At 38.7% G+C, this 10,650-nt stretch overlaps 1 pseudogene; it reads left to right on the top strand.

The window, feature by feature from the left end:
• Window positions 1-4,316: 4,316 nt before the first annotated feature.
• LOC145243288 (U2 spliceosomal RNA) lies at window positions 4,317-4,448 on the top strand (annotated as a pseudogene).
• The last annotated feature ends 6,202 nt before the right edge of the window (window positions 4,449-10,650 follow it).

Consider the following 10,650-nt stretch of genomic DNA (forward strand, 5'->3'; position numbering starts at 1 on the left):
AAAGCAAGACCATACAAAAACTGCTAAATTGTGAAAACCAGTGCTTAGGAAGCAATTAAGTTATTGCTTATTCACCAAACCTATTTTCCTGCTCTTATTTACTTATACTGCTTTCTTCTTTTTGGAAATCATAATTTATCATTCTATGACCAAGTGTAATGTTTAAATATAAGGCCTAAACTGGTCACATGTATATTGTTACTGACATATGGTAACGTTTCCTTTATTAGCTACAGGGGACCGTACCAACCACCAATAGTTATGGCTAAAGATACATTATCTGGAAGTACTTCATTCAAACTCCTTGGCTTAACGTTCACAGGGAACATGAGTTGGAATAAATACATAGATCATTGCCAGGCCTGTTGCGAAGAAAATGGGCTCTCTCTACAGTGCTTGAGAGTTATTTATGCCTGAAAGTATCCTGTACCTCTACAAAGCCACCATGTATCGAGTACTGCTGCACATTTCGGCTGGTGCATCTGCTACTAGTCTCCCACTCCTGGATAGTGTTCTAAAGAGTCACCAACCTGATCGGTCCTGAACTGTTATCTAAGCTTCAGCCCCTGTCCCATCGACGAAATGTTGCATCCCTCTGCTTATTTTACAAGTATTTTAACGGTGGATGCTCTGGCGAACTACAAGCTCTTTTACCTCCTCGATGAAAATACCTGACAAGCAGCAAAGTACCACCCCTACACAGTACAGATCCCTAGGTGTAAGAAAGCCTTCTACTCTAATAGCTTCTTCCCCAGAACTGCTAGACTTTGGAATTCTTCCGGTTTCCTGCTTCCCCAACTGTACTGACATGCAGAAGTTAAAGTGTAATGTAAACAGACATCTTGCTGCTAAACTCCTTTCATAGTACCCCTGAAACTTAGATCCCTGATAGCACCCCTCTACATCAAAGTGGCAATGTGCCTTGTTTGGTTAGAAAATGTAATTAAAAAAATGATAAAACCAAACAGGAAAACTATGTAAAAAAAATAAATTCATTGGACTTGAGGAGTTGGAGTCGAATAAAAAATTCTGACTACTCCTTGTACTTTTAGAAATCCGACTCCGACTCCAGTTAAAATCTTTGACTCTGCAACCCTGATTCTAACTACCTAACAAAACTTTTGATTTAAGAGCACATACCTCCAAACACCCAGGTACCCCCGCTATAATATAAATCTCACCTGTGTTTAAATGTATGTATGTCTAAAACTTTCGACAGAGGCAACGGATTTTCCATGAGATCAGTGTTGTTTTGAAGCCCGACCCTTCGGACAAATATAAAAAAATTGGCTAAAAACATTAATTCCTTCACCCTCAACTGGACACTTTTCTAGAGAGAGAGAGGGGTCGCTTTTTCGTTGATATTTTCAAAAGACATCCCTCCTTTTCGATTGACTAGCCTTAATTTAAATATTCATTACTTCCGGTGTGGTGATGGACGCAACAGCAAAGACGTCCCTTTTTTTCCACATTCTTTTCCTCCCTCAGTACAGGTTAGAACTGCCTGCTAACTACAACATTTTTTGCTCAACACTAAACACCCTCGCAACGCCGGGCACCTATGCTAGTTGATGAATAGAATGCAAAAAGTATCTTCCAGTTCTTCAGGTAGAAGAACTATTCCCCTTATTGCATCCATTTTTGGTGTGCTTTTTACATTGGAATTGTGGAAATGCGTGTCATAATCAACCAAAAGAAGCCAAAGTCCCTATAAAGTAGTGGCAACCAAAAGGAAAGAGGCAGATATGTTCAGTTTTGTAAAGAGAAGACATCTTGTAAATTTAGTGATATGCTGCTTAACAATTGATGCCGCTTATGATATTTCCTTGGCAATGCCTGGAATCAAAGCTGATGGATGGTGCTTAACCTGGAGCATAGGTCAAGTGTTACCCAAGTAGATAGAGTCAAACGGAACTTTTTTTTTTTTTTTTTTTATCAAATTCACAGTTCGGCAGAGCATTGAAGGAGAAGCTTCTGCTGCTGATTATACTCATGCAATACACATCAAAAGCATAGAGCTGATTGATATTGCAAGAGAACAGTGCCATTCTTTTGTGCTTTCCACCATATTGCATGCATCGATTACAACCCTTGGATGTAGCTTTCATGAATTCTATCAGTACCACTAAGTTTGGATTTGATTGTGCGAACACCCACAATGTGTGGTGATTCAGTTCGAAATTGATGCCCTCTTTGGTCATACACCTGCAAGCAGCAATGATGCTGAATGCAATAAAGGGTTTCACGGTCCAATAACATGGTCCTTGGACAGAAACATTTTTACTAAAGTTTACTTCATTGCAGTTGAGGCAGTACATTCCTGTTATTGATCACTAGGGCTGTGACAACAGAATATTCTTTTCATTCTTTTGACTCTAGGGTATATATCCGACAGACACTTGAACATGTCTATATAAAAACAAGATATTAACGGATATATATTCAAGAGTCAAAACAATGGAAAGAATATGCTGTTATAGCCCACCACTAACCTACAGCCCTCTTACTACACACAAAAAAATCTGCATTTGGCATTTTTCCCCCCACAAGAAATCATACCCTTTCAAGGAAAACGGTCACAGCAGAGAGAAAAGATTCATCACATATCCATATAAAATGGATTTGATGAAGACAGAAAAAAAAAAGATAATGCCAAAGACTCAAGCCAAAAGTAAAGACAAAGGTGTTTGTTCAGCCAGAAAACACCTTTTCTCAACCCAGAGTCAGAAAGATTGTACAGAGTCACATGTCAAAAGGATTGTAGGTGATGAGTAGGCCTATGACAACAGCATATTCTTTTCATTGTTTTGACTCCAGTGTGTATCCATTGATATCTTATATGCTTTTATACAGAGTGATGAGGTTCTTGGTTGATTAACTGTATCTAATAGTGTCGCATATATACTTGAGAGTCAAAACTATAAGAATATTCTATCGTCATAAGCCTAGTGAGGGTAACACTGTACCTTCTTGCCTTATCTAGGCCGGCACAGCCAATTTTTATTTGGAAACTCAGCAAAGACTGAAGAGACCAAGACCAATTGCGTTATACTCCAAACATGGGGCAAAACAGGACAATTAAAATAAATCTATTGCACCTGTGGAGGGGGAAGAAAAAAAAAAAAAAAAAAAAATTTTGTAGCATCGTTTTTCCAGAACATTGAATACATTTTATATGGCAATGTTACCTTTGACTTCATTTTTCTTCATATTTTGCCACAGATTCCTAGTATTTTGTCAATTTCTTCAATTCTATAAACCACACGCCATTAAACATCTTATGGAATACTATTGTCATATCTTGATGAGGTCACAATCAGAGCACTTTCTCTTGCAAAAGAGTACAGAATTGACTGACTGTAGTGGAAGAGGGACGGTCCCCATTCCTTGAGCCTCTTACACATGAGCAAAAATATTAAAAGTTCATCTTTTTCGTTATGCTCATGATAGATGCTCGACTGAGCTCCATCCCTACCCCACTCTAAAAACATTCAAATAATTCTAACTACAACCACAGCAAAGAACCCCTCCCCACCCCCTTTCCAAAACAGAACTTCATGAATTTTTTTTCTTAAAACATCTTATCTTTGGAACAAGGTAGGAGTCTGCTTCCCAACAGATTACAATATGGTTGTCTTCAACACTATGAATATAGTTGTTGAACAGTCTTTTTGGATAATACATTTCTCATGAGCAATCTTCTACCCATCCCACCCACTAGTCTTGTGATGAAAATCAGTAACCCTTATGTTTGAGGGGCTCTCAATTCTTGATAAGTGATGAAAGAAAAAAATCAATTTCAGATTAGACCTTTGTAGATTACTGGTTAAAGAAACTGACTACAGTCCCTGAGATAGAGGGAGTAGAGGTAGCAAACCTGTTGCACCCAATGAGGTGGATAGGAATCACTAGTCCTCAAATTTCTCACATGTTAGCTCCAAACCTTGTGAGAGGATGGTACTGATACAACACCATGGAGTGAAGAGTCTCGACTGGACCAATGGCTAAGACTGAACTGTTTAGAGTAACTTTTCTGTATCTGTAACCAGGGCAAATCACCAAGGAGAACCTTTACAGGGCTTTACATTGCGAGTGAAACAGTCGCATTTGTGAGTGATTTTTCAAAGTGGCGACTAGAAATAAAACCATTATCTTTTGGTGACCCCCCCCCCCGACAATCTTCCAAAGCTCATTGCCGAGTGAAAAATGCCCTTTTAAACATTTTAGTCGCGTGCAAGCGACCAAGTCACTCCATCGGCCTGTTTAACACTTGGCCTTTTTGGTTAAAATCAAAGGTCTGTTAATAGATGCTGTTCTTAGCTTTTTAAGCCTTTTGGCCAAGATCAAAGTGTAGTATCTGTTCTTACATGCTGTACTTATGTTTGTAACTGATATAAAGTGGGGGAATCACTCTTCTGTATTAATTTAATGTAAAATGATCACCCACTTTACAACCAGTCAGTCTGAAAGCCATTCAAGTCATCCTCAAGTTCATTAAAGTCATTTACTTTTTATTCAAGTCATTTCCGCCCATTTTTCGGTCATTTTAGTTTATTTTTAAGAATTCATGTCAATCCTACATTCACGCATTCATTCATTACATGTGACTAATGGCTATCGGCCTTGTTATAATAAAATAAGCAAAGTCAAATTATTTGAACAAAAAGTTTAATAAAAAAATAAACACCTGAAGAAATTTGAATGTTTATACTTTCAAGCCTCAACATAAAATTCAATGCATATTTAGAATTACCCCCCCCCCCAAAAAAAAAAAAAAAATTGTACATACTCATCATGAACCATGTGGGTTTGGATAGTAACTTTTCTATTTGGCTAGTAAACGAAAATATTTAGTTGTCAAAGATCAACTAAACACAAATTTGTCCGTAAAACCATGCTCTACCATGCCCCCTCCCCCAATAGGTGGTTGGCTGACATACTCTTTGGGATGCAGAAGCATCCCACCTGGCCTCTAGCTGCCGTTGGATCAGGCTGGATGGGACGAGAGTGTGGCTGGCTCTGTGCAAACCAGTTTCACTTTAAACAAAAAATCCTAGTGCAGGTCATCTATCATCCCTCAGTCATAGTAATGGTAAACCTTGGATATTTTACCTATAAATATACACACTATATTCCTCCTAAAAATAAGAGTGACATATTTATTGTAAGAATTTAGTATTTATTGTAAGAATTAACCCCAGCACTTAGATTGGATAAAGCTGTTATCACAGAAAGTAAACATAAGCAATAAAAATCATTGTTAATAGTCAAACTTTCAAGGTTAAGCATTTATGGAATTTATTTTTCACACCAAAGCATATGTAAATAGAATTCTAGATCCCGGTAAGCAAGCATTTGTCAATAGCCAGATACTTAGCCGTTTTGCGCACACATGAACAACTGAATAATGACAAAGGATTTTTCACTCTTCAAAGATCACAAAAATCATGCCCAGATGATTGCGCTTTATAAATCCAGTTTCAAAAACAAACTAAGGTACGTATAATTTATAATATCAGGTCGACGTTCTAAGTGATAAGCACTCAAGCTTATCTAGTAAGAGCATTGAAAATTAGACTCAATCTTGACTTCATTGTGGACAGAATTGTTTTTGCCTGCAAACTGTTTGAGGTTTCTGGCACAATACAGTCAAGCTGGAGACCAGAATGCATTAATATAGATAGGCTAACATGACCAAAGATCATTGATCCATCAAAAAAGTTTAATATATATAAACGGGATATAAAAGAAATATAAAGATTAAAATAACGGGGATATAAAAGAAATAATTCATAAAAGGAGAAGTGACAATTATTGGAATTTTCGATAGAAAGGCTGGTCCAAACAATTAAAAATATGTTCACAATGTATAAAGACAGATACCAGAAAACTTATAGTTGCAACCAGTAACAAAAGTCAGAAAAACTCCAAAGCTCCCAAGTTAATAAAATTATGCTTAAATGAGGAGCCAGTCAAACAAGTTCCATGCCCAAAATAGTAGCATCTAGTTCTAGACTCACATGCAAGTAAATTTAAAAATAGTTTTTAGTTTTTAGTAGTAGAGTGTCTGAATAATGTAGTTCAAGTGAGATAACTATGTAATAATTCACCAATGCAGATAGACATTTAAAGTGTTCCATGTTTATAAACTCCTTTACTATCTGCACAGGTAAAATATACACTTCAAAAGGTATATGAAATATATACACTTCAAAAAGGTATAGCTAATGCTTGTTGGCTTCTTATCTCTAGAGATAATTATTACCCTAGGAAAGAGGGACTACCCGATGAGTATATTAAAATATCTAACTGTATTTTCAAGTACAGTGGCAAGGAGAAGTTGGAGCAAGGGGAGAGAAGCCCCCCCCCCCCTAAACTAAAGGTAAAAATTGGGTTAGATCAGTGTTTATGGCTTCTGGTTGCTCATCTATTGGAAGTAGATTGTAATGTCAACTCGAAGTGTGGGAAATTATAAATGCCTTGTAAGCCACGGTATTGACTGCATAACTTTAACAGTGTCCAACAGGAATATTCCCATGAAAAGTGATGTACTAGTAGTGTGACCGGACATGCGTGGCCCCGCCAGATGGCCGGCTCCCAACGTTGTGCAACGTGGATTTTTCGTTCGAGTATTCCTCTTATGGCCGGACCGTCATTTTCTCGCTGCCAACTGTCGATGAGAACACGTGGTTTCACAAATGTAGAAATATAAATCGTGGAACAAATAAAGGAAAAACATGCCAATGTTCACATAATTGATGGTGGGACTTGTGTGTGTTCTCCCCATTCTATTAATGCTACGTTTGTCTATTTCTGTTTCAGTCAACTCTAAAAACTGTCCAACTCCCATCCGCTGCGAAGGGCATCTAGTTGTCAACTAACCGTCTCCTCTACGTTGGTATCTGAGATCCCCCCCCCACACACACCAGAAGCTGCCCTTGTTTTATCTGTAGGTTTCTATTGTCATTGTCAACACTAAAAAGCTCTATCTAAAAATACCTACAGATTCATTGTTTGCTACTTCCTATCTATTGATTGTAGGATATTTTCTATTTCTTTGTCTATTGCCACCCCCCTTTCCCAGCACTTAGTGACTGAAGTCCACCCCAAGTCAACTTTATAGTATCACAGTAGTAAACAGCAAGTCATTGGAATTTGATATTTTTGGGATCACAGCTGCCAGAAAATTTATGCAACAGAGTACTGAAGTACAACATCCTACATAAAGCTTGTGCAGAATATAGTAAACAGCTACAAGCCTGGATTGAGAATTGATGGTCAATTCATTACTCAGAAGGGGAATGGGGGGGGCACCAAAAGGGCCTGATCCCATAATGGCAGTCATCCAGCAGAACAAAGTAACTTGCTTGACTATTAAGAGCTAAATGTGCACATAAACACATTTACGGCCTACACAGACATATGCACTTAAAAGTGGAGAATGGCGGCGAGCTAACTAACTGTACTAACCACAAAGTATTGCAATGATTTGCATGGGGTTCAAACTAAATGTGGCGCTGTCCATCATGCAAACAATTGTTAATGCTATTTTTATGAAGGACAAGTGCTTACAGTTGGCAACATCTGCCTATATTTGGGATGTATAAGAATTATGCCTAGAGTGCATGAGAAGGAGTATCTACAGCTTTGGCCTCTTCAACGAGGAGCCAGAAAGGCTACAGAATGGTACACGAGTACTTGGTTTGCAGGTCTTGGGAGAGAATGCTATATTGAACAAACAAAATCTCAGACATTATGTCGTCACGCAACAGACCATTTGTTATTCGGCAAGTTGGTCCGTCACCTTTCTGTGCGCAAGTGTGTGGTTGGGGTTAGTGTTGCTGTGGCATTCAAGTGAAGAGCGTTTGATGTCATTTTCGGATGAGATGACAGATAACAATCTCAATGATTAAGGAGGTTTTCAGAGTACACAAAGACTTGGCTCAGGGCAAATAGCTTATTAATGGCCAAAACCTTAGTGTAAAGCTTGATGCATGCTCTTGCTACCGGCATATCATTCGTATATGATGGGGGTTGTAATAGAGGAGGCTTGCCGTTACATCCAGAAAAGAACTCAACATTAACCTTGTGGAATTATGCCATAATTAAAGGAATAAACTTGGCAATCTTCTGGAAAACAACCACCTTGCATTTGTTCAGATTCTGTTTATGTCCATAAATGACAGGACCAGGATATGAACCAAAGCTACAAGCTTATTTGATGGTGGCTTGACATAAAACTGACTAAGGAATATGCACTGTTGATGGACATCCTTGCTCAGATCTGGCCAAATCAAGGCAGATTGAGAATGCCTCAAAGTGGCTTGGTGCAATTAAGAGGAATATTGAGCCTACGCAACCTGCCTGTGAGCTCAGTCGAGTTTGACTAGATCAAGACTTTACCAACAAAGTCATCATCCTGGTGTGAAACTGACAGTTTCTAAGGTTGCTGTGAAAAAACATCAGAGATGGAAGAGTATCAGTTGATATGTCACTTATGCACTGGTCAGAAAGTGGTTTAAATGTTAAGTAAATGTGGTACTGTAATAGATATTCCAATGAAGCCCATTTTAGACATTGACTGCAGCCCCATTTGGTTTACTATCTGGCAATGCCTTCCTTGTAAAAAGATGCGAAAAGTAATTAATCAGCTGAAGATGCTCTTCTATGAGTGGGGCCTATCAACAGACAGTCGGATAAGGACACTGCCTTTCTGAGCAGCTTGTTAAAAACTCTAGACGAGTGGAGAAGGTCTTCTGTTCTGTGGTGCATACATCCCCTCTGGTAACAGCATCAGAGCAGTGTCATAGAACTGTAAAAAGGATCACTGCCAGAAACTGGTGTACTATACAGGTACAATGTCACACCATATGCACCTGCAAATATCGGTACAGCTAAAAGGAATCAAGGGAACATCAGCACTGGCACAAAAACCAGAGTCTTCAAAACTGGTGACCAAGTGTGGGTAAAGGCTCCACATGGACGAGGTACCATAAAGTAACGGAGTGGGATGTGATTGGAATTCCTAGTACACAGAACATATCGGTTGATGGAATGCTATGCCATGTGAAAGATCAGAAACCCATAGTTGGACCAGGCCTGTTCTGACATGTCCTGAAAGAATGTCAAAGTGAAAAAGATTTGTGACAATTGGGGACTATGTGAACAAACACTCAGCATTAATGCAGATGTTTCTTCCAATGACTTCAAAAATCCAGGAGATGCAAGAGGTGTGGTGTGGTGTGTTTTATAGAGAAGCAAGAGATAATTCACATGAAGTGGTGAGCTTTATGAACATAAATGGGGCCCAAACTCAAAAAGAAAAACAGCATTAAACATCTATTAGTAAAATAAAAATTGACCAGGTTTTTTAAGTTTAATATATATAGATATCCATCCATATATCTATATATGGTGGAATGATAAAATGGTTCTAGAAAAGATTCCATTTCCCTTTGATGAAAACTAGAAAAAAAAACTAGATGAAAAACAGACTATCCGGTCAGTTGTGCATAAATTCCAAGAATGATAGAAACCTATCATATCTGAAAGTGACAATGTTTAACTAGCGAGTACATCTCGTGCTCTCTATCAATTAAAGAGATAACAGGACCATTGCCAGCACCCTCAAAATGCAAATCTGAATGGTTCAACACTTGAGGGCACAGCTCAACACATCGGATGACCCACAGTTTTTGGTTTAGTTCCAAGTGAAAGCCACATCTCTATGAAATCGGTTTAAAAGTCAACACCAAAATTTATCTGGATGTGCTGAAGAGTGTCGTGATCCCCTGGTGCAATCACTTGGCCATTGGCAAACCCTGGGTGTGGCAACAGGACTCAGCACTAGCCCACAAGTCCAAAGAGACCCAGGCTTGGCTTTAGAAAGAGTGCTACGACTTTGTACACTTCTTACTGATTCCCTCCTCCCCTACCTGAATCCACCGGACTACTTCATTTGGTTATACGTCATTAACATGACCTCCCACAAAACCAAAGCCAGCCTGATTGCCACCATCTGAGTATTCGCCGAGATCCTACCAGGGCTTGTGGAAAAATCATGCTCTAAGTCCCGGACCTGTATAAAGGCAGTGATTGAGGCTGAAGGTAGTTACTTTGAATAGATATCAGTTCTATTCCATAATCAAGTTACCCGAATTGATTTTTTTTTCAATAAAAGCTTTAAAATAAAGCTGTATTGTTTCTTTAGGGCAACAATTTTATTGTTCTTCCCTGTATATCTTAATATAATGGGAGTAATGACAGGATTGCATCACAAATGAATATATACGACTTGTCTCTATTTTGAAGAAAGCTTTTCTTAATAGAATATTTGTTTTCAAGTCTGTTTCTATTTAACCCATAGTTGGGACCCTAACAGGTACTATCACTTCAGGTCAGAGTGGATCTGGGAGGAATGGCAAAGGGTGGCTCCACACTCTTCAAAGCCTGCAAGCTGGAGCTTCAGAATCGGATATAGTTTAAGGTCATATTCAGGACTTTCACTGGTAGGAGAGTCTTAGGCAAGGAGTAATAAACTAATCGCTTCTAAAATAAGGCAAAGCCCGAGAAGATGGACCTAGAAGTGCATGGGACTAGCAACATAGTGCAGTCAAAAGAAAACATTCCAATGGCTTAGGCTTGCCTTTG

This window comes from Euprymna scolopes, chromosome 2, assembly GCF_053919585.1.
Source record: "Euprymna scolopes isolate OS-2025 chromosome 2, ASM5391958v1, whole genome shotgun sequence".
Classification (NCBI taxonomy): domain Eukaryota; kingdom Metazoa; phylum Mollusca; class Cephalopoda; order Sepiida; family Sepiolidae; genus Euprymna; species Euprymna scolopes.